The sequence below is a fragment of the Eptatretus burgeri genome, chromosome 13, assembly GCF_056783735.1.
Source record: "Eptatretus burgeri isolate ZD-2024b chromosome 13, Ebu_testis_v1, whole genome shotgun sequence".
In the NCBI taxonomy this organism is placed as follows: Eukaryota; Metazoa; Chordata; class Myxini; order Myxiniformes; family Myxinidae; genus Eptatretus; species Eptatretus burgeri.
Window position 1 is genome coordinate 77,035,210 of NC_140973.1, and position 17,544 is coordinate 77,052,753.

General features: G+C 49.4%; 1 protein-coding gene across 1 annotated transcript in view; it reads right to left on the reverse strand.

The window, feature by feature from the left end:
• LOC147014838 (sodium- and chloride-dependent creatine transporter 1-like) overlaps window positions 1–17,544 on the reverse strand; it is a 121,864-nt gene that overhangs the window by 94,064 nt on the left and 10,256 nt on the right. Inside the window, exon 2 of the mRNA XM_085853205.1 lies at window positions 287–330. The gene's annotated coding sequence lies outside the window, so the exon portion shown is untranslated. The remainder of the gene's footprint in view (window positions 1–286; window positions 331–17,544) is intronic.

Consider the following 17,544-nt stretch of genomic DNA (forward strand, 5'->3'; position numbering starts at 1 on the left):
GGTGATTACACAATTTGTCTGCCATCATGATTCGTGGAATCTACCACGGGACAGTACCGTATCATTTTTGGCCCGATCTCACAATGGTGAAGCATCACTATGTAAATTAAATAATTCTCGTAGTCGGATCCGGATCTTCACCAAAATGTAATCAGTTCGTCCTTGTCACGCACTCAACCTGTCCCAACCTGTCCACCAAATTTCATTTGGATCCGTCCACAACTTTTTGAGATGTCTTGCACACAGACAGACAGAGAGGGGTGAAAACATAAACGCCTTCATTCACCTTCGGTGACGGAGGTAAGAATGTCAAACGATGTCGGGATGTTCCTGGAAAAAGGACGTCAACAAGTTAGGGGTAGTCACGAGAAATGATCATGTGAAACCATCCCGTCATGATTGTGTGAATAATGGTTGTAACTACACGAGACACGAAGTGTGTGTGTGTGTGTGTGTGTGTGTGTGTGTGTGTGTGTGTGTGTGTGTGTGTGTGTGTGTGTATGTATGAATGTGTGTGTATGAATGTGTGTGTATGAATGTATGTATATGAATGTGTATGCATGAATGTGTATGTAGGAATGTATGTGTATATGAATGTGTGTGTATATGAATGTGTATGTATGAATGTTTGTGTGTATGAATGTGTGTTTATGAATGTGTGTGTATGAATGTTTGTGTATGAATGTTGGTGTATATGAATGTTGGTGTATATGAATGTATGTGTATGAATGTGTGTATATGAATGTATTTGTACATGAATGTGTGTATATGAATGTATTTGTACATGAATGTGTGTATATGAATGTATGTGTGTATGAATGTGTGTGTATATGAATGTGTGTATATGAATGTGTGTATGAATGTATGTGTGTGTATGAATGAATGTATGTGTATGAATTAATGTATGTGTATATGAATGAATGTATGTGTATATGAATGTGTGTATGAATGTGTGTATGAATGTGTGTGTATGAATGTGTGTGTATGAGTGTGTGTGTATGAATGTATGTGTATATGAATGTATGTGTATCTGAATGTATGTGTATGTATGAATGCATGTGAATATAGATGTGTGTGTGTGTGTGTGTGTATGAATGTGTATGTATGAATGTGAATGTATGAATGTGTATGTTTGAATGTGTGTATGAATGTGTATGTATGAATGTGTCTGTATGAATGTATGTGTATATGAATGTATGTGTATATGAATGTGTATGAATGTGTGTGTATGCATGAATGTGGATGTATATGAATGTTTGTGTATATGAATGTGTATGTATGAATGTATGAGTATATGAATGTGTGTATATGAATGTGTATATATGAATGAATGTGTATGTGAATGTGTATGTGTGAATGTGTATGTATATGAATGTGTGTATGAATGTGTGTGTATGAATGTATGTGTGTATGAATGTGTGTGTATATGAATGTGTGTATATGAATGTGTGTATGAATGTATGTGTATATGAATGTGTGTATATGAATGTGAATGTGTATATGAATGAATGTATGTGTATATGAATGTATGTGTGTATGAATGTGTGTGTATATGTATGTGTATATGTATATGAATGTATGAGTGTGTGTATATGAATGTGTGTATATGAATGGATGTGTATATGAATGTGTGTATATGAATGTGTGTATGAATGTATGTGTATATGAATGTGTGTATATGAATGTGAATGTGTATATGAATGAATGTATGTGTATATGAATGTGTGTATATATGTATGTGTATATGTATGTGTATATGAATGTATGAGTGTGTGTATATGAATGTGTGTATATGAATGGATGTGTGTATGAATGTGTGTGTATGAATGTGTGTGTGTATGAATGTGTGTGTATGAATGTATGTGTATATGAATGTATGTGTATGTATGAATGTGTATGTATGAATGTATGTGAATATAGATGTGTGTGTATGAATGTGTATGTATGAATGTGAATGTATGAATGTGTATGTTTGAATGTGTGTATGAATGTGTATGTATGAATGTGTCTGTATGAATGTATGTGTATATGAATGTATGTGTATATGAATGTGTATGAATGTGTGTGTATGTATGAATGTGGATGTATATGAATGTTTGTGTATATGAATGTGTATGTATGAATGTATGAGTATATGAATGTGTGTATATGAATGTGTATATATGAATGAATGTGTATGTGAATGTGTATGTGTGAATGTGTATGTATATGAATGTGTGTATGAATGTGTGTGTATGAATGTATGTGTGTATGAATGTGTGTGTATATGAATGTGTATGTATGAATGTGGATGTATATGAATGTTTGTGTATATGAATGTGTATTTATGAATGTATGAGTATATGAATGTGTGTATATGAGTGAATGTGAATGTGTACGTGTGAATGTGTATGTATATGAATGTGTGTGTATGAATGTATGTGAATATGAATGTGTATGTTTGAATGTGAATGTATGAATGTGTATGTATGAATGTATGTGTATATGAATTTATGTGTATATGAATGTGTATGTATGAATGTTTGTGTATGAATGTGTATGAATGTGTGTGTATGAATGTGTGTGTATGAATGTGTGTGTATATGAATGTTTGTGTATATGACTGTGTATGTATGAATGTGTGTGTATGAATGTGTATGTATCAATGTGTATGTATGAATGTTTGTGTGTATGAATGTGTGTATGAATGTGTATGTATATGAATGTGTGTGTATATGAATGTTTGTGTATGAATGTGTGTACATGAATGTGTATGTATGAATGTGTGTCTATGAAGGTATTTGTACATGAATGTGTGTATGAATGTGCGTGTATGAATGTGTGTATGAATGCATGTGTGTATGAATGTATGTGTATATGAATGTGTGTGTATATGAATGAATGTGTGTATATGAATGTATGTGTATGAATGTGTGTATATGAATATGTGTGTGTGGAGGATGCGTGTGTATATGAATGTATGTGTGTATATATGAATGTGTGTGTATATATATATGAGTATATGTGTATATGAATGTGTGTATATGAATGTGTGTATGAATGTGTATGTATATGAATGTGTGTGTATATGAATGTTTGTGTATGAATGTGTGTACATGAATGTGTATGTATGAATGTGTGTATATGAATGTATTTGTACATGAATGTGTGTATGAATGTGCGTGTATGAATGTGTGTATGAATGCATGTGTGTATGAATGTATGTGTATATGAATGTGTGTGTATATGAATGAATGTGTGTATATGAATGTATGTGTATGAATGTGTGTATATGAATATGTGTGTGTGGATGCGTGTGTATATGAATGTATGTGTGTATATATGAATGTGTGTGTATATATGAGTATATGTGTATATGAATGTGTGTATATGAATGTGTGTATGAATGTATGTGTGTATGAATGTTTGTATGTATGAATGTGTGTATGAATGTATGAATGCATGAATGTATGTGTATATGAATGTATGAATGTATGTGTATATGAATGTATGTGTGTATGTGTGTATTAATGTATGTATGAATGTATGTGTATATGAATGTAGGTGTATATGAATGTATGAATGTATGTGTGTATTAATGTATTGTTACGGATTCGCGCCCGCCGGCGTGCTGACGGCCACGTAACTCGAATCGCGGCACGTCGCCCACCGGACGGACAATCCAGTCGTGACCCTCTCGGACTAACGCCGGGAACCAGTCACGGGTGGACCTTTCGGTCTCACCGCGATCGAGCCAATCGGCCCCCGCGTGGGATAGGGTTGCTCGCCAAATTCGACCTACCCAAGTACCCACACGGAGGGTAGACCGGGCGATCGCACCTCGCCGCAGGTCGACTTCGGACACGGGCCATTTAAGCGATCCGTTCCGTACTATCGGGATAACTGAGCGGTGTTATTCGTCGGCCTCAACGGTTCGATTAATTATCGGGCGTCTTAGCCCAGGACCAACCCTTTACGTGAAGCAAGATGGGGATTCAATGAAAGAAATGACGAAGCGAAGCGGGAAAACGGTTCAACATAAAGCACATTTATTCGCGATGAACGGAAAGCACACATATACAATTCCACCAAAAGCACATAGAAAAGAAGACGACAAAAAGCAAATGCGACAATGCAGATCTAATACCGATTACGCGAGCACACGGCAACACTTATACAATTTTACTTCACAGATGGCGCCGACAACACACATTCCCAAAGCAAAAGAAAAGAGAACCACCCTCCAGGATGAGGGGGTAGGCGGGCCTGGGGCCGAGACCGTGTCGGGCCTACCCGTCTGGTGATGAGACGCGGAGCGGCGGTGGTGCCTCAACTCCGCGGGCCTCGCGGACAGTGTCTGGTAGGGGGTGGGAAGGGGGCCCCCTTGGTCGCACTATCTCAGCGCGGGGGGAAACAGGAGGGGGTTGCTGATGCTCGGGGAAAGGAGGATTTTTACTCTGTCTCGGGTCCCGCGACGAGCGTCTCCACCTCGACCAGGTCGCGCCGTCGGCCTCCCTGGTGTGCAGCTCCCGGCACCGACGCGAGCACCCCCTCGTCTGCCTTCGCCGCCGCCGCCTCTCCACAGCTCCGTCCTCTTCGCTCCGACTCCAACTCCGAACTCTTCCTCCTGCGAACTTCCCAACTGCACTCAACTCCAACGCACACGACGACGACCCTTTTCTGACGAACGCAGCCGCTTATATAAGCCCCGTGGCTTCGCCTTTGACCTTTCACCTCGCTCCCCATTGGCCCGAGAAAAAGTGGGCGTGAATGCATTTTGATCCATGAATTTGCATATAGCGACCGCCCTCCAACGCCCTGGAGGCGGGGCCAAATCGCCCCTCGCTCACCGATTGGACGGAACAAAAGTGGGCGTGAGTCGTTTTTGATCCGTTTTTGGAGCGGAAAATCCATGGTTTTGTACACGCTATTCGGCGCGCGCCCTGCACGAGTCCAATACCGGTACCCACAAGCGGCGCAAGAACGGTGGCGATGCGACGGTTGCGAGGTGTGACGGGAAAGGTCGTGGCTGTTGTGGTGAAGCGGCGTTGTGGTGGGTGGTTGATGTTGTGACGACTGTTGAGACGTGGTTGGTGGTGGTAATAATGGCGGTTGGTCCAAAATAAAGATAGTAAAAGAAAAACGGCTATCCTGAAGAGTGGCAGCCCTCATGAATGACATTTATTCCCTCTAGACAACGGGTTTGGGCCTAACTACACATATACTTACCGAGATATCTCACCTAAGGGACCTGAATGGTGGTTTGCGAATTTGGTAACCACAACACTACCCCCTCCCCTTTTTACAGACTCGTCCCGAGTCGTCAAATTCTCGTGTGCCATCATGTGTAGTTTTCCCCTAGTACATTTTACCTACGGATCCCTGAGTGCGACATTCATGGTATTCGTGTCCCCAAAATAAATAACCTGAGGGCTGCGTAACTACCTAAACAAACTCACTCACACGGACGACTTAAATAAAATTGCCGGCGCTAGGACAGACATGCCGGGGGCACACTCATATTTACAGTACATCTTAACCTTAACTTACAAATTTTACACTAAACCATGGCCCAGGATCAATGAACTCTGCAAAAAGAAAGCAGTTAGCAGGGAGCCAGGCTGCTCGCATGCAGTCTCTGGCTCAAAACAATGCAGGTGACAGGGAACGTGGCTGGCTGCTCACACGCAGTCCAAGGCCTTCCCTTTTGAACTGAACGCAGTGAACCACAACGGTGCACGGGCTGCACAAACGTAGTCTCCGTGCCAGCTCAAGTGGCACATGCAATGAACACAACGAATGGGTGGATGAACACAAACACGGTGCACGGGCCGCCACTGCAGGCCCGTGCTGTAGCTGCCAACAGGGCAGTTCTCGCAGCTTGCAAACTGTTGCCTTGCGGATCCTGGCGCACATGGAAATGAACAGGGGGGGGGGCAGAGCAAAAATTGAACGGGGCTGGTGAACATGGGCAGTGGGCATGGCATGGCAAAGGCAGCAGGCAAACACAGCCCGCAGAAGAAGGCCGCTGCAGGCAAACACAGCCGGCAGATGAACTGGCCGGCACAGGCCTTGAAGTAAAACAGCCAGCCGGCAGATGAAGTGGGCCGGCACAGGCCTTGCAGCACAGCAGCTGCAGACGATCCAGCCGGCACAGGCCTTGCAGCACAGCAGCTGCAGATGAAGTTGGCCAGCCTTTGCCGTTCCGTGGAGGTTGGTGGAGGGAGTGCGGTGGTGCTGGCCACTTGGAAGGCGGGCTCGGACCTTCCTACCTGTCTCCCTCCCAACCTATCGCCTTTGCCTGTCACTGTACATACCCACTCCCTTAATTTGTCAAACCCCAATTTAGCCCCAACTTATTTTTTTATTTTACTTCCCCACTATAAATCGTCCCCTAACCCCCTTTACTGTCCTTGTTCGGCTAACCTATCCTGTCACCTAGCCTACTCCCAACCCCTAAGTTCCCTTCCCGGAGGGGAATAAGGGAGAGCTAGCGTCCTGTGTCGAGGCCCAACGAAGCCTCAGAATGGCCTCCCCAGAGTTCGGCGATCTTAACACAAAGTGGGTCCAGCGGCCCACAACGACAGCGAGGGGATGGATGGTGCGGAGGGGTACATCTCCTAATCTACCCTAACCATTTAACTGTTAAACTACCTCGGGGCTTTCAACAAGCGCCTCTCGCTTAAACTATTGGTTCTATAAACCCAGATTCCCGTCGCCTGTGTTGGTGTCCTCACAATTTCGGGCCTCGCCCCCCAATTTTCTCTCCGTGCCCTCACACGGTCTCCTGGCTGGGACACGTGGCCCCCTTTGGCAGGCACGACCCTCTGCCAATTCTCCGACGATGGCACCCCCGGGCACTACACTGCTTCCGAGCCTACCAGCTCCCTAACACCGGGGAGTGCCCCCCATGGCACCTCCCCTGAAACGCACACGTGGCAGGCTGGCCTCCCGGGCCCCTTTCCGAGGGTCACCCGTGCCCACAACACTGCCCACGCGGCCAATGGCGCTCCGGGCCCCCGCACCAAGCAGGCGCACCCGTGCCCACTACGCTATCCCGGCCCCCCATGGGCCCTTGGCCTACCACGGCCGACTAGCCTGGTGCCCGGGGTACCCACTCAGCGATACTCACCTTTCGCAGCCACGATCCCAAGCCCGTCAACAGGGCTCCTGCACCCCTCCAAACGGGTTTCGAGCCTACACTCCCACCAACAACAAAACGACCTCCATTTTTCAATTTGAATAACCCAGCTAACTCACTTTACTCTGACCCCGGGGTCCCTTGGGCGGGAGTCACTCCTCCCCCCAATCACTCATCGCACCATGCATTCCCCATTCACTCCACACACACAGACCCGCTGGCCTCACTCACTCACCAAGCACATGCTTCCAATTCACTCACCAACAACTCTTCAACACACACACCACTGAACTCTGCCATCCTTCTAACTACCTCCCCTAACTAACTCGTGCTCCCACGTCGTCCCTTACACTATAGCACGTTCCTTTTAACACTACGTAGCTCAACTACGTCCCCTCTACACACTCACTGTCAGTCACTGTCTCCAAATAATCCCATTAATCAATTTCCCAACCTAAATCTCACTACAATCCCTCTAACTAATCCATTCCACGGGCCCCATGAGGACTTACCCCTGCCCCATGGAGCCGGTCTAGCTAAGCTAACCCTTCCCCCTAACTAGTTTCCATCCTGTGCCCAGGTAAGGGGGTCTTCCACCCCTTGCCCAGGAATCCTGTGCACCCGAAAGTGAGGCTTGCTCTTTTTTTTTTTTTCTACATGCGCAGCACCAGCGCGGAAACTCAGAGCTCGCGCAGTTTACACCTGCCCGTGACGTCATGCAGCTGCACGTGTTCCTCGTCCCTCCTTGGACGGTACCATCCGGCAGGGATACCCCTCCTGCCGGATTCCAACCACACGTGCAGCCATGACGTCACCGTGCGCATAAAAAAAAAACACAAGCCCCACGTCTCGAGGGGTTCCCCACGCGAACACATGTGCTTTGCCCGTTGGAGCTTAACACACACGATCGCGTGGAGAACCCGTCCGGTCCAAATCCATTTACCTGCCTAAACTTTGTCCGTCCGCGGGATCGGCAAATCCACCGCGTGCGTTTCCGGACCGGGACTTCACTCTCGCAAGCGAGCACATGGCGGTCTCGTGCGTTGCACAGCACGAACCTCGTGCTCACTGCTGGGTGAACCCGGCACGGTCCCCGAAACAACTACAGCCGCTACTCGGCTTTCTTTCCTCTGTCGTCGTCGTCGCCATTCAACCCACGCACACCTGCGTGTTACGACGCTCACAGTCCATTCCATCACATTCACACCGGGAGACGCGGCTGCGTGCTCCCGCATGCCAACCGACATCTCCCTCTCATACCGCTCTCTCACACACACTGTCTCCCTTGCACTCGGCCGTTCACTCACGCGTGCCTCACTACTCACACAAACCATACTACTTACACACGCGGGGGAACTCACCCGCGGTGCCTCATCCACACTCCGTGCCTCACTCACACACGCGAGGGCACTCACCCGCGGTGCCTCATCCACACACGGTCCCTTACTCACACACGCGGGGGCACTCAACCGCGGTGCCTCATCCATACTCCGTTCCTCACTCACACACGCGGGGGCACTCACCCGCGGTGCCTCACTCATACTGGCCGTTTCATCCACACACACGGCCTCTCTCACACACGGTGCCTCATCCACACACGGCGTGCTGGGAAGCACGCACTCCGGCACCATCGCCACCACACCACTCACACACGGGGTCGCTTCCACACACGGGGACGCACTCACACCTTGCACCACACACACAGGGACAACCACACTGGGGATTCGTGTCCCCACAAGGGTCTCCGGGGCCTCTATACCCCCCAAGCTCTCCGTGCACCTGTCCACAGCACCCGTCCCCTCAACCTCGCAAAGCACGACCGAACTCACCTGGTCGTGACTCGCCTCAAGGGGGCACACTCCCTCCCCTCGTTCCTGGAGGAGGCCATCCAGCCGCTCGCACTGGGCCTCCACCCAGTCCACCAGCTCATCCTCATTATCCTCCACTACCTCCGTGTGTGTGTGTGCGTCACTTACCCCGTCTTCATCGTGCAGTCTTCCCTCTATCGTTTCCATCTCCCGTGTCTCTGCCAACTCGGTCACCTCTTCACCCTTTACCTCCCTTGTCTCTATACATTTTATTCTTTCTGTCGTCTCCTCTTGTCTATTGGTCTCTGCTTCTTTCTGGCGTCTTTCCCTTATCTTTATGTAGGTCAACCTTGCTTTCTCTTTAAGTCGCTCCCGTCCTTCCCTGTTTTTCACTCCTTGCTCTTTCACGATCTCCGCGTACCTCATCCTTGCTTTCCGTATTAATTGTTCTTTTCTCTCCCTCGCAATTACTTTCACCTCGTCTCTTGTCTCCCGAATTATTTTCTTACCCGCCTCCACCGCGGGCCTGTCAGCCGCTGCACCCCCTTCCAGCTCGTTTGCTCCCACACGTGGAGTCGCCATTCCCAGCTCCCTGGTCACGGCCTTCATGCCCGCCTGCAGGCATCGGCCCATGTTCTGCGTCTCCCCCCGGAGCTTTTTCGTTTCTTCCTTCATGTTTGTTTCCATTTTAGTTTTCATGCGTTTTATTTCGTTTGTGAATGTATCCATTTTTTCGTTCATGCCTTTCATTTCGTTTGTCATTGCCGCCAGCATGGCGCATAGCTGGGCCATGTCGGGTGCGCTTGAGTGAGCCGTTTCGGCAGGGGTCGGGAGGTTTTGGTGGAGAGGGGGAGGGGAGGTGTCATACACCGCGGCCGCTGCCGCACCCATTTCGGCCTCTGGGTTCAGTTGGGCGAGTTCGTTTTCCTGTACAATCAACATTTCCTGCACGGGTATTTCATCCTGAGCCATGGATTCTACACTACTACACATATACATTTCTAATACCCCCGGCTCCCGCTCGCCTTGAGACGCCATCTTGCTTCTCTTAAAGGGTTAATTTGAATCGCTCGTAATTTGGAGGGAATCGGGGGTCGCTTCTCTCACCCCTGGACCGATTCCTGTGAATTTAATTGGAGACAGGAGAGCCCGTTTTCCCGTTCTCCAATACCAGTGCCGCGAGGAGGGCGATGAGTTTATATCGCACGACCTGACACCAGTGTTACGGATTCGCGCCCGCCGGCGTGCTGACGGCCACGTAACTCGAATCGCGGCACGTCGCCCACCGGACGGACGGACAATCCAGTCGTGACCCTCTCGGACTAACGCCGGGAACCAGTCACGGGTGGACCTTTCGGTCTCACCGCGATCGAGCCAATCGGCCCCCGCGTGGGATAGGGTTGCTCGCCAAATTCGACCTACCTAAGTACCCACACGGAGGGTAGACCGGGCGATCGCACCTCGCCGCAGGTCGACTTCGGACACGGGCCACTTAAGCGATCCGTTCCGTACTATCGGGATAACCGAGCGGTGTTATCGTCGGCCTCGACGGTTCGATTAATTATCGGGCGTCTTAGCCCAGGACCAACCCTTTACGTGAAGCAAGATGGGGATTCAATGAAAGAAATGACGAAGCGAAGTGGGAAAACGGTTCAACATAAAGCACATTTATTCGCGATGAACGGAAAGCACACATATACAATTCCACCAAAAGCACATAGAAAAGAAGACGACAAAAAGCAAATGCGACAATGCAGATCTAATACCGATTACGCGAGCACACGGCAACACTTATACAATTTTACTTCACAGACGGCGCCGACAACACACATTCCCAAAGCAAAAGAAAAGAGAACCACCCTCCAGGATGAGGGGGTAGGCGGGCCTGGGGCCGAGACCGTGTCGGGCCTACCCGTCTGGTGATGAGACGCGGAGCGGCGGTGGTGCCTCAACTCCGCGGGCCTCGCGGACAGTGTCTGGTAGGGGGTGGGAAGGGGGCCCCCTTGGTCGCACTATCTCAGCGCGGGGGGAAACAGGAGGGGGTTGCTGATGCTCGGGGAAAGGAGGATTTTTACTCTGTCTCGGGTCCCGCGACGAGCGTCTCCACCTCGACCAGGTCGCGACGTCGGCCTCCCTGGTGTGCAGCTCCCGGCACCGACGCGAGCACCCCCTCGTCTGCCTTCGCCGCCGCCACCTCTCCACAGCTCCGTCCTCTTCGCTCCGACTCCAACTCCGAACTCTTCCTCCTGCGAACTTCCCAACTGCACTCAACTCCAACGCACACGACGACGACGACGACCCTTTTCTGACGAACGCAGCCGCTTATATAAGCCCCGTGGCTTCGCCTTTGACCCCCTGCCTTCGACCTTTCACCTCGCTCCCCATTGGCCCGAGAAAAAGTGGGCGTGAATGCATTTTGATCCATGAATTTGCATTCGCGACCGCCCTCCAACGCCCTGGAGGCGGGGCCAAATCGCCCCTCGCTCACCGATTGGACGGAACAAAAGTGGGCGTGAGTCGTTTTTGATCCGTTTTTGGAGCGGAAAATCCATGGTTTTGTACACGCTGTTCGGCGCGCGCCCTGCACGAGTCCAATACCGGTACCCACAAGCGGCGCAAGAACGGTGGCGATGCGACGGTTGCGAGGTGTGATGGGAAAGGTCGTGGCTGTTGTGGTGAAGCGGCGTTGTGGTGGGTGGTTGATGTTGTGACGACTGTTGAGACGTGGTTGGTGGTGGTAATAATGGCGGTTGGTCCAAAATAAAGATAGTAAAAGAAAAACGGCTATCCTGAAGAGTCGCAGCCCTCATGAATGACATTTATTCCCTCTAGACAACGGGTTTGGGCCTAACTACACATATACTTACCGAGATATCTCACCTAAGGGACCTGAATGGTGGTTTGCGAATTTGGTAACCATAACAGTATGTATGTATGTGTGTATTAATGTATGTATGAATGTATGTGTATATGAATGTATGTGTATATGAATGTATGTGTATATGAATGTATGTATGTATATGAATGTATTAATGTATGTGTGTATGAATGTGTGTGTATGGTGTGTGTATTGTTACGGTTGTGGAAATTCACAGATCACCATTCAGGTTCCCCGAAGATCAGTTATGTCGATAAGTGTGTGTCCAGGTTAGATTTCCCCACCGATGTATAACGGGCTGTGAACCTTTGAGGTAGTGTTATTCTTTTCTGTCTTTTATTTTAAACAATCATCTCCTCACCACCTTCTCCACAACCACCAACATCTCCTCACCACCTTCTCCACAGCCGCCAACGTCTCCTCGCCACCTTTTCCACAACCGCCAACATCTCCTCACCACCTTTTCCACAACCGCCAACATCTCCTCACCATCATCTCCACAAACAACAACATCTCAACAAACAAACAAACTTCTCCTCACCAGCATCTGCACAACACCGCAATCTTTTCACCAACAAACAACATCCCCACAAACAAACACGATGGCATCCTCGACAGTGGCAAAGTGATCTCAAACACAAACACGGCTGCGTTGTGAAAGTGATCTCAACCACGGCCGCATGTGACGGCAGAATCGGATCAGAACGGCGAAAGGGGCGGAGCCAGCTGGGGGTGAAGGTTCAAAGGTTGAAAGGAGGGAGGGCGCTGATTTTGGGTGGTAAGCCCAGAGCGACCCCTCCCCTTGGGGCTATAAAAAGGCACGTTTCAATGCCGAGAGCGTTGTTGGTCGTTGTTGGTCGGTGGAGGCAGTTGAGTGGAGTTGAGAGAAGAGTTGGGCTGGGCCGTTGGAGTCAGCAGTGGAGTCGGGAGACGGGAGAAGTCGTCAGCCAGAGAGAAGTCACCAGCAAGCTACGTAACGGTCCGAGCGATCGGGCCCTGAGTCGGTCGAGCGACGCTGAGGAGTGAGCGGGCTCTTAAAGAGCATCAACTCTAAAAGAGCAAGGCCCGTTCGCTCCTCTGAAGCATCGTCGCCCAGGCCGCGGGGAAGGCCAAGTGACCGAGGAGGGCCGCCCACCAAGCTGCTCGAGCCGCTTAAGCGACTGACGCGTTTGGTGACACCCCCCGGTGAACAGAGGCATACCGAGGGCCCCCCACGAACAAAAGACCCATCGAGTCGCCACAAGGGCAACGAGGTAACCTGCCCGGCCTCTCGGAACTCCTTCGGTCATCCCAGCTTTGAGGAACATTAAAGGCTTACGAGCCCGGTTCTTTCTTTCTTTCTTGGGGTTTGTATGAAAGTCTGTGGCGCCTTGTCTGCCAAGTAGAACTGATTAAGTGCATGTACATAATAAATAGACATTGGCTGTAGGTTTTTACTCGTGTCTTGTCCCCTACTCCCATTCATTGCATTGCTTACGTGTGCAAATAAATGTTCCCCATTTATGAATGTCACCTGCTCGTTGCGTCCCTTCCTCCATTGACTGCCATAATTGCTTTCGGAATAATTAGCTGGCTGATTATAAGCCGATTAAACGTACATCTAGTCTGACGGGGCTTGGCGATATAAAACCGCTCGGCAATCGCAAATGGAACGAGCTGCTTAAAGCGGCTCGTTTACGTGCAGGCTCCGTTGAGGTATAAACTCCCTGCATTTCTGTCTGCGCGAATAATTAGGTACATCGACAATTCGGCGATCGACCCTGTAGCGTGTGGACAGAAGTTGGCTGGTTTATGGTGTGGTTAAAAATACCTGTAGCTGGGTTTCGGTGTTGATCCGAAAGCTGCGACGAGATTGCTCGTTCGGTGGGAGCACGCGGCCGCAATTGAGCTAAAGGCGGTCGCCCGCATGCCGGACGGGCGAGAATCCACAACATTATGAATGTGTGTGTTTGAATGTGTGTGTATGAATGTATGTGTGTAGGAATGTGTGTGTATGAATGTATGAATGTGTGTGTGTGTGTGTATGAATATGTGTGTATGAATGTGTGTGTATAAACGTGTGTGTATGAACGTGTGTGTCTGAATGAATGTATGTATGAATGTGTGTATTGTTACGGATCCGGGGGTTGGGGGGGGGGGCTCGGACGAGTGCGTCAATCACTGTCCGAAACCAGTATGGCTTTTCGCACCCTACTCTCGGCAGCCAAATGTTACAGATTCGGCGCCACCCTCACCACCGCTGTCTACGGGTTTATAACGCCGGCTGGTTCGGCACAATTCACGGGTTACGTGTCTCAAACCACGATACCAAAATACACCTGTACCTTGCCAGCTGGGGGAATAGACCCCGGTTACAGACTGGTTTTGTCAGAGACTGAGCGGAGTCTACCAGTCTGTAACCATTTTCGTTTTTCCTTTTCCAAATCGAGCGGATCGTTCCTCGACGCGGCACGAATTGATTCAAAGCGGCAACTTCATGCGAATCAGCCAGATTTATTGGGGACATCGAGGAACACGACACAAGCAAAGCATTCACAACAATGTTATAATTAATCTGTAACCCGTTCTTAACTAGGGAGCTACGGATGATGGGTTTCAAAGGGGACTCTAACGAGATAAGCCTTAAACGACGTGCAGACAAGACATGGACAGCATGCAGACAAGACACAGAGTACTTGGTGATGTTTCATGGACGAGAGGAAAGTGTCAAAAGCACGAATGTGGCTTGTGACAAGCCGATGTCCACGGATTTGAGCCCCAAGCTCGAGCACGCCGCGTGGCAAGATGGCGGCGCCGTACTCTTTCTTCTCAAGGCACCGCTTGCGCACGCCCTCCTCAGCGCGTTCTGACCCCACGCAATGTCGACAGCACAAGACCATTAGATCGATGGTGGGTCTCAGCTGGTTTCTCACAAGGTCCAGCAAAGAAGTCCAGGCCTGGCCTGTTCACCAGACAAAGCCAAATCGAGGTGTTTGGCTCCTGCAGGCTGGGTCCATGGGATTCCAAGACATCGTCAAGCCTTGAAGTGAGTCGGGACAGTCAGAGGCTCCGTCACTGGACTCCGGATGAACCTGGCGATGTCTCCTCACGAAAGGCGATCGCGCCCCACCTCAGCACTCAGTTTCACCACTGCCGATCGTAGACTCGTCACGCTCAGGTTCAGCTTCTCTCCCGGCAGATCCAACACTGCATTTCCTTTTTCGACGCAGATTGCAGCCTCCCACTATTCGTTTCTATACAGCAGAAGTCCTCACTCAACACTCAGGCTCAGTTACTCCGTCGGCAGATTGCAGACTCGACCCTCAAGTTCAGTTCCTCCTACTGCTGATCGCACCACACTTCGGCGCTTTCGTCGCAAATCCACACTGCCTTTCCTTTGTTCGCTCGCCTCGAAGCCCCCTGGCTCCTCCCATTAGTTTCACTTCCTTCTCTCGGCCACTCCCTCTCAACCGACTGGGCGGGGCCTCGTCCGGAGGGGGGAAGGAAGAAGAAGAAGCTCTTGGTACACCACCACCGCATGGACAATAAACAGCCTCTTACACCTCCCAACACACATGTAACGTCCATTTTACCGAACAGTCTGGCTAAATGCATTTAATGGGGGATCTGGGCTAATCATATATTTAATAGCATACTAAGGGCCATTTCCGTAACACTACCCCCACCTTTCTCCCGAGGCTCTCCCGAGCCTCCATCTGGGGCAGCCCACGGTAATGGCCCTGTCTAACATACAGCACAGATCTCCCATTTACTCTAACCCACAACATGGGAAGCACTTGACTCCAAAAACCAAAGTGTTACAGTAAGATTGGCATGTCCCTATCCTAGTGTGTCGGGTCACCAATCTAACATACAAATTCACACTCTATGCACATTACTTAACATTCTAATTATGGATTTGAATGGCAGGGCATTCAATTTTACTTTTAACACCAACATTTGCATCGGAGCAGAACATTCAAAGGCTCAAAGTTCTTTAATGTGTCCGCTCCTTCACGCCCCCCTCTCGGCAGTATTGTCCATTCACCCCTGAGGGTTTACTCACTTCGTGGCCTTATTGGCCTCTCACCAGGTGAGTTCAGTCGGCACAGTGGCCTAATCTCACAAAGAGTTTTTCGGCCAACTGAGCCCACAAAATGGCATGAATCTTCGGCCGCAACGGCCCACAAAAGCACTTTGGCCTCAATGGCCCACAAAATGCTTCGGCCCATATGGCCTACTCACAAGCAGCAGCAGACAACAAGCTCTGCATTGGACAGCAGGTGACACAGCAATGGTGGCACGGTGAGATCGATGGTAAGCAAATGCAGTTTGGAGGCGTTCTTGAGGACGCAAGTGGGTGTGATGACCTCAGACCAGGTGAGATGGAGTGTACCCTTAACCTTCCTTGCCTGACTTGCTATGGCAGGACTTGTTTTGGTTAAGTTCTCTTTTTTTTCTTTCTTTCTCTCTTTTTTCTTTTCTTTTACAGACAGGATGGTGTGTTTCTTACTCAACGTTATCTTCGTGGGTGTGTGCTTATGACATACTGGTGGCCTCTCTGGCACTTGGAGAGGGTGACCTAGCCTTGCCCTTGTTACAAATTTTCCCATCAGCACTACTCGTACCAGGTGTCACACATGAATGGTGCGGAGGAGAGTCCATCGAACCTAAGCATTTACTTTTAGCTCCAGACAATGCAACAAACCCTGCTATGGCTAGAATGATCCTAATGACCCATTTTTCCTGACCTGGCACACTACCATTCTATTAAACCTGGGCAAGGCCCTTATTTGTATTTTTCCATTCGGTAGTGCTTGGCATAACTCGCTGGCTGGGGGGGTGTGACGACTACTCGGCCTCTTTGCCTGCTTCCAATCGGGGGTGGAGGATACCCAGCGACCTCGGGTTTCACCTGAGCGTGCTTCTGGCGCTCCTAACTAAGGGGTGGCTCTCTCTTGCCCCCATACTGTGCCATCCTAGCACCCACACTGTGCTCTCATAGCACCCATACTGTGCTCTCATAGCACCGAACCTACCGTGCTCTCCTGGCACTGAACCTACCGTGCTCTCCTGGCACTGAACCTACCGTGCTCTCCTGGCACTGAACCTACCGTGATCTCCTGGCACCTCTGACAGCCTTCACCTGCCAGGAACCCCCAAAGCCCTGGTGCCCTATTTCCCCGAGTCACCAACTTCCAATACCATGTCACACCCCCAGCCAGTACCACCATACCTTGGCCTGCACCTACCCCTAGCAGTCTGCCTGCACAATGGAACAGCAGCCAGAATCCATGTCAAATCCTCTAAGTCCCCCTAACCTACACTAACTTGGTTAGGAGACTCCTACCGACAGGGTACGTTGTTCGCACTCACTCTCTTCATCTGCACAATCATGCCATTCACCCAAACACTTTAGTCATTCATTCTACAGTGCCACACACCCAGTCCACAACACCATCCAACACCTTTTACGTTTATGTAAAAACAAAAACACACCAGTCCCTTGGATCCCAATTGGTCATCAAATTTAACTGGTACACTTTTTCATCAAACCCCAATCAATTTGTCACTACGTCCATCATCCGCTGGCCTCCTCCATACTGCCCCAATCATTTATTTCCAACAATTTAAATGTAACATCAAAATCTCTTCACCAGCCCCTGGAACCTCTGCATGGCTCCAACCAGGCATTTCAGTCTTTCCTCAAATAAGCCACTCTTTGTCATCCACTTGTTTCACGTGTGTTTAACGCTCTG